The 7,500-nt window shown below is 54.6% G+C and overlaps 3 non-coding genes across 3 annotated transcripts in view; all 3 read left to right on the top strand.

The window, feature by feature from the left end:
* Nucleotides 1–4,398: 4,398 nt before the first annotated feature.
* LOC126315906 (small subunit ribosomal RNA) lies at nt 4,399–6,291 on the top strand. The gene has a single exon (XR_007556010.1). It is a non-coding gene; the product is annotated as a small subunit ribosomal RNA (ribosomal RNA).
* A 355-nt stretch (nt 6,292–6,646) lies between these two features.
* Nucleotides 6,647–6,801, top strand: LOC126315902 (5.8S ribosomal RNA). The gene has a single exon (XR_007556006.1). It is a non-coding gene; the product is annotated as a 5.8S ribosomal RNA (ribosomal RNA).
* Nucleotides 6,802–6,989: 188 nt separating this feature from the next.
* The window catches only part of LOC126315856 (large subunit ribosomal RNA), a 4,222-nt gene continuing 3,711 nt past the window's right edge, over nt 6,990–7,500 (top strand). The window contains exon 1 of the ribosomal RNA XR_007555970.1: nt 6,990–7,500. This exon is cut by the window's right edge and continues 3,711 nt beyond it. This is a non-coding gene — a ribosomal RNA (large subunit ribosomal RNA).

The following is a 7,500-nucleotide window of genomic DNA, read 5'->3' on the forward strand; positions in this document are numbered from 1 at the left end:
GGTCCGTCCCTCGGAAGATGACGCTGCTTCCGACGACGATACCGCCCTCTATGAGACGGCCGGCCGACTATGATGTCGATGTCGCCTACAGCGCCCGCTTGACGACCCAGAGTAAAACGCCTGCTGCACCCCCTCTTCACCGCAGGTGACGCAAATCGAGTCAAAAGTGGTGGACCGACGGTCACTCCAGCCGCACCTGTGAATGCGCCACCCCCACCGCCCGACTCGCAACTCGAGCGGATGTACGGCGGACTTTTCCCGCAATCGTACATTGCAGTCCACCCCTATATCTTCCACTTCATGAAGAGTTATCTCCCAAAAGCCAAAGTCCCGCTGTCCCAATACATGCTCTGGACGGCGGGCCGCGAGACGTGACGCTCGGTGGCAAAGAGTGCGCCGCTGAGGATATAGAGGGTCCGTCCCCCCGCACAGTGGTGACGGTGTGCGGGTAGTGTTTCCGACACCTCTTCCTGCGGTGGCAACTCTGGGGCAGAGTCGATACTCGCCCACTGGTGGAAGGTAAGCATTCTGCTTTACATCAGTACATAACTAATATTTCAGTCGTCTGACGTCCCTCCTTAGTAAATGATGCAGGACCACATACATAGATGATACATACTGTAAACTGGGGAGGACAGTGTGAACCGCACTCGACCCAGTCACCCTATCTCACAGTCCACTCTGTGTGTAACAAAGCGAAAGCACCAAAGCACTATCGTTCAACAACATCCATTTTATCCTCGCTGCCACAGGACACTATCCAAACAACGACAAGAGGAACGTCACGTCCACTAATAAGACAGAATGTCTCACATCACCCGCAAACAACGCAGCTCAAATCAGCCAGCAACACCCACAGTGGTCCACCCAGTATCAACACAGGACGCAACGCCACGCCACAACACAAAAGGTACAAGTAATAAAATACCCTTTGGCCACACCCCTTATAAAGGCATCGAACCAACCCACCACCTGACACCAGCCAAACGTACATCCTGATTTGACACATCTCTGGCAACCTAACCCACGTTGGCCCTTAACCTAACCCACGTTGGCCCTTAACCTAACCCACGTTGGCCCTTAACCTAACCCACGTTGGCCCTTAACCTAACCCACGTTGGCCCTTAACCTAACCCACGTTGGCCCTTAACCTAACCCACGTTGGCCCTTAACCTAACCCACGTTGGCCCTTAACCTAACCCACGTTGGCCCCTAACCTAACCCACGTTGGCCCCTAACCTAACCCACGTTGGCCCCTAACCTAACCCACGTTGGCCCCTAACCTAACCCACGTTGGCCCCTAACCTAACCCACGTTGGCCCCTAACCTAACCCACGTTGGCCCCTAACCTAACCCACGTTGGCCCCTAACCTAACCCACGTTGGCCCCTAACCTAACCCACGTTGGCCCCTAACCTAACCCACGTTGGCCCCTAACCTAACCCACGTTGGCCCCTAACCTAACCCACGTTGGCCCCTAACCTAACCCACGTTGGCCCCTAACCTAACCCACGTTGGCCCCTAACCTAACCCACGTTGGCCCCTAACCTAACCCACGTTGGCCCCTAACCTAACCCACGTTGGCCCCTAACCTAACCCACGTTGGCCCCTAACCTAACCCACGTTGGCCCCTAACCTAACCCACGTTGGCCCCTAACCTAAGTTACGCTGCACCTTAACCTAAGTTACGCTGCACCTTAACCTAAGTTACGCTGCACCTTAACCTAAGTTACGCTGCACCTTAACCTAAGTTACGCTGCACCTTAACCTAAGTTACGCTGCACCTTAACCTAAGTTACGCTGCACCTTAACCTAAGTTACGCTGCACCTTAACCTAAGTTACGCTGCACCTTAACCTAAGTTACGCTGCACCTTAACCTAACTTACGCTGCACCTTAACCTAACTTACACTGCACCTTAACCTAACTTACACTGCACCTTAACCTAACTTACACTGCACCTTAACCTAACTTACACTGCACCTTAACCTAACTTACACTGCACCTTAACCTAACTTACACTGCACCTTAACCTAACTTACACTGCACCTTAACCTAAGTTACACTGCACCTTAACCTAAGTTACACTGCACCTTAACCTAAGTTACACTGCACCTTAACCTAAGTTACACTGCACCTTAACCTAAGTTACACTGCACCTTAACCTAAGTTACACTGCACCTTAACCTAAGTTACACTGCACCTTAACCTAAGTTACACTGCACCTTAACCTAAGTTACACTGCACCTTAACCTAAGTTACACTGCACCTTAACCTAAGTTACACTGCACCTTAACCTAAGTTACACTGCACCTTAACCTAAGTTACACTGCACCTTAACCTAAGTTACACTGCACCTTAACCTAACTTACACTGCACCTTAACCTAACTTACACTGCACCTTAACCTAACTTACACTGCACCTTAACCTAACTTACACTGCACCTTAACCTAACTTACACTGCACCTTAACCTAACTTACACTGCACCTTAACCTAACTTACACTGCACCTTAACCTAACTTACACTGCACCTTAACCTAACTTACACTGCACCTTAACTGTCACATGTAACGTCACAGGAATGTAGCTTTGCCTAACAGCAACCCTCTGAACATAGTTCACTGCTTGGATCCTCTGGTGTCATGTGTATTTCTTGATGCCATGGTGCGTACCCTCACATAAAGGTCTTTCGAGTGTTGCGTACTTTCTACACAGTCCCGCTAACCACTGGAAGGGTGTACCGCTACAGAACGAATATCGCCCTCCCCTCCTGCCCTTCCAAGCTGGTCGGTCAGGCGTTTGTTTGTGAAATGAGCCTTGCAGCTGTTCAGTTGCATTCGGTTGTCGATGCAGTCAGTGTACGTTGTGGTACGGCCTGTGTGGACTGTCCGCTGATGTACGCGTAACCCACACTGATCATCCGTCGTTACGTACTGAGTGACATAATGTGGCACATGCTTGACCGTACACAGGCTGCGCCCTACAATGGCGAATCATAAGGGCCATATGTTGTGCACGATGCTACTTGTCTCGTCTCCCCATTACAGCGAGATTGCACTGTTGTACGCCGTACAGACATGTGGTAAGTAGGTACGGACGAAAGTATTGCATGTTGGCCCCCCCCCCCCCCCTCCTCCCTCTGCCGGGAATCAGCGTGAGCCGTCTGTTGATGTAGCGACGAGGGTTTTCCTATTTAATCGTATTGCCCCACACAACATGATAGCACGGTGGACCGCGTTCCACATCTGCGACATGCTACAGAGGCCGGTTGACAGTCGACCGCGCAAGGGACATTGCACACGTGCGCGGACCATCTTCCACGTGTTCTCTCGTGTACATGCCGCAGTGTGTATGTGGGCTGATGTAGCGTGTCGTGACACATAACATGCAGGCATGCCAGAATCGTAGATTTCGCAAATGTAGATTGACGTATACGTTTGCTGCCAAAGATCCGCAAATGAACTGGAAATCAGTTGTTGAGCGGTTGTTCGCGCTGCAGGTGCATCGGTGATAGCGACGATCGGTACATCTGTGAACCGGTTGTTTCGGCGGTACCCGCCATGCCCCCGAACCTGAGTTGGCCATGTGGGTATGAAGCGATACGAGGCTGTGGCTTGGCGGGACAGTCCCCGGCCGGTGAGGGGGGGCCGCCCGGCGTGCTGGCCGCGCGCTGCGTGAGCGCACGCACTACAGCCGGCTGGTGGGGGGCGCCCAGTGGCAGGAGCGCCGGCCGACGGGCCCGGCTGGCGTCCCAGCTATGCGCCGGCGCACCCTGCGCGCGGCGCCAGGCGGCCAAAGTGGGTTCTGTCGAGCCCGGTGCGAAGCGCGGTGGACATCTGCAGTGTGCTGGTCCGATTGCGGACTGTGTGCGTTGAGGATGCGCCGCCGCCCGGCACTCGGCGTCGCGACGCCGTCTGCTGCTCGGTCGCCCCCAGCGGTTCTCGCAGGTGGTTTGTATCGCAGCTCTGCGGACGTGTTGGCGCGTGCGCTGTGCTGGGAGAGTTCGCTTCTGCACCCAAGTGGGGCTTTGCCCTTCTGTGGCGCTGGCGTTGGAGCTGCCGGTCACCGTAGGTGGCGCGTGTTGTTTCCCGCCGGCAATGCCACGACAGCACGCTCCCGGGCCTCTGTCGGCAGCGGCAAGCTCAGTTGGGAGCACGGGTGTTCGCACTGAAAGCGTCTACTCGCCTATCTCCGGGCGATTGCGCCTCTCTCGAACCCGACCAAGTACTTAGGACGGCGCTGCGCGCCGCCGGGACCTGAGAGGGTTTCGAGGTGTATCGTGCAGGGGAGCTCAGCCTCCTCCTGTTTGCAGAATAATTGAGCGGACGCTTGCGTGTTCGCGCGGGCCCTCGGGACACACTCCCGGGCGGCCGGCTGCTCAGCTCTCGTTGACGCAGCTCCCTGGTTGATCCTGCCAGTAGTCATATGCTTGTCTCAAAGATTAAGCCATGCATGTCTCAGTACAAGCCGCATTAAGGTGAAACCGCGAATGGCTCATTAAATCAGTTATGGTTCCTTAGATCGTACCCACGTTACTTGGATAACTGTGGTAATTCTAGAGCTAATACATGCAAACAGAGTCCCGACCAGAGATGGAAGGGACGCTTTTATTAGATCAAAACCAATCGGATTGGCTCGTCTGGTCCGTTTGCCTTGGTGACTCTGAATAACTTTGGGCTGATCGCACGGTCCTCGTACCGGCGACGCATCTTTCAAATGTCTGCCTTATCAACTGTCGATGGTAGGTTCTGCGCCTACCATGGTTGTAACGGGTAACGGGGAATCAGGGTTCGATTCCGGAGAGGGAGCCTGAGAAACGGCTACCACATCCAAGGAAGGCAGCAGGCGCGCAAATTACCCACTCCCGGCACGGGGAGGTAGTGACGAAAAATAACGATACGGGACTCATCCGAGGCCCCGTAATCGGAATGAGTACACTTTAAATCCTTTAACGAGTATCTATTGGAGGGCAAGTCTGGTGCCAGCAGCCGCGGTAATTCCAGCTCCAATAGCGTATATTAAAGTTGTTGCGGTTAAAAAGCTCGTAGTTGGATTTGTGTCCCACGCTGTTGGTTCACCGCCCGTCGGTGTTTAACTGGCATGTATCGTGGGACGTCCTGCCGGTGGGGCGAGCCGAAGGCGTGCTTGCGCGTCCCGAGGCGGACCCCGTTGAAATCCTACCAGGGTGCTCTTAGTTGAGTGTCTCGGTGGGCCGGCACGTTTACTTTGAACAAATTAGAGTGCTTAAAGCAGGCAAGCCCGCCTGAATACTGTGTGCATGGAATAATGGAATAGGACCTCGGTTCTATTTTGTTGGTTTTCGGAACCCGAGGTAATGATTAATAGGGACAGGCGGGGGCATTCGTATTGCGACGTTAGAGGTGAAATTCTTGGATCGTCGCAAGACGAACAGAAGCGAAAGCATTTGCCAAGTATGTTTTCATTAATCAAGAACGAAAGTTAGAGGTTCGAAGGCGATCAGATACCGCCCTAGTTCTAACCATAAACGATGCCAGCCAGCGATCCGCCGCAGTTCCTCCGATGACTCGGCGGGCAGCCTCCGGGAAACCAAAGCTTTTGGGTTCCGGGGGAAGTATGGTTGCAAAGCTGAAACTTAAAGGAATTGACGGAAGGGCACCACCAGGAGTGGAGCCTGCGGCTTAATTTGACTCAACACGGGAAACCTCACCAGGCCCGGACACCGGAAGGATTGACAGATTGATAGCTCTTTCTTGATTCGGTGGGTGGTGGTGCATGGCCGTTCTTAGTTGGTGGAGCGATTTGTCTGGTTAATTCCGATAACGAACGAGACTCTAGCCTGCTAACTAGTCGCGTGACATCCTTCGTGCTGTCAGCGATTACTTTTCTTCTTAGAGGGACAGGCGGCTTCTAGCCGCACGAGATTGAGCAATAACAGGTCTGTGATGCCCTTAGATGTTCTGGGCCGCACGCGCGCTACACTGAAGGAATCAGCGTGTCTTCCTAGGCCGAAAGGTCGGGGTAACCCGCTGAACCTCCTTCGTGCTAGGGATTGGGGCTTGCAATTGTTCCCCATGAACGAGGAATTCCCAGTAAGCGCGAGTCATAAGCTCGCGTTGATTACGTCCCTGCCCTTTGTACACACCGCCCGTCGCTACTACCGATTGAATGATTTAGTGAGGTCTTCGGACTGGTACGCGGCATCGACTCTGTCGTTGCCGATGCTACCGGAAAGATGACCAAACTTGATCATTTAGAGGAATTAAAAGTCGTAACAAGGTTTCCGTAGGTGAACCTGCGGAAGGATCATTACCGACTAGACTGCATGTCTTTCGATGTGCGTGTCGTGTCGCGCAACACGCTACCTGTACGGCAGTAGCCGTGCGCCGCGTGCGGAACCACGCGTGCCTCTCAAAACTAGCGCAAGTGTTGTTGTGTGGTACGAGCGCTGAAGCTCTGGAGCGGCTGGCCTGCGGCACCTGGCGCCTGGCGCCGGTTTTGAATGACTTTCGCCCGAGTGCCTGTCCGCTCCGGTGTGGAGCCGTACGACGCCCATCGGCCGTCAGGCCGTTGGACACAAAGTAATGGAACAGGGGCCGTCAAACGCCTCAGTCCCGCCTCTGCAACTGTCTTGAAAGAGACGGTGGAGAACTGAAAAGATAAAGATCACCCAGGACGGTGGATCACTCGGCTCGTGGGTCGATGAAGAACGCAGCAAATTGCGCGTCGACATGTGAACTGCAGGACACATGAACATCGACGTTTCGAACGCACATTGCGGTCCATGGATTCCGTTCCCGGGCCACGTCTGGCTGAGGGTCGGCTACGTATACTGAAGCGCGCGGCGTTTGTCCCGCTTCGGGCGCCTGGGAGTGTCGTGGTCGCCTGTGTGGCCGGCCGCGTCTCCTTAAACGTGCGATGCGCGCCCGTCGCCTGGCGGTTCGCATACCGGTGCTTTCTCGGTAGCGTGCACAGCCGGCTGGCGGTGTGGCGTGCGACACCTCGTACAACGACCTCAGAGCAGGCGAGACTACCCGCTGAATTTAAGCATATTACTAAGCGGAGGAAAAGAAACTAACAAGGATTCCCCCAGTAGCGGCGAGCGAACAGGGAAGAGTCCAGCACCGAACCCCGCAGGCTGCCGCCTGTCGTGGCATGTGGTGTTCGGGAGGGTCCACTACCCCGACGCCTCGCGCCGAGCCCAAGTCCAACTTGAATGAGGCCACGGCCCGTAGAGGGTGCCAGGCCCGTAGCGGCCGGTGCGAGCGTCGGCGGGACCTCTCCTTCGAGTCGGGTTGCTTGAGAGTGCAGCTCCAAGTGGGTGGTAAACTCCATCTGAGACTAAATATGACCACGAGACCGATAGCGAACAAGTACCGTGAGGGAAAGTTGAAAAGAACTTTGAAGAGAGAGTTCAAAAGTACGTGAAACCGTTCTGGGGTAAACGTGAGAAGTCCGAAAGGTCGAACGGGTGAGATTCACGCCCATCCGGCCACTGGCCCCCGCCCTCGGCAGATGGGG

This window comes from Schistocerca gregaria, unplaced genomic scaffold (genome assembly GCF_023897955.1).
Source record: "Schistocerca gregaria isolate iqSchGreg1 unplaced genomic scaffold, iqSchGreg1.2 ptg000578l, whole genome shotgun sequence".
NCBI classification, from domain to species: domain Eukaryota; kingdom Metazoa; phylum Arthropoda; class Insecta; order Orthoptera; family Acrididae; genus Schistocerca; species Schistocerca gregaria.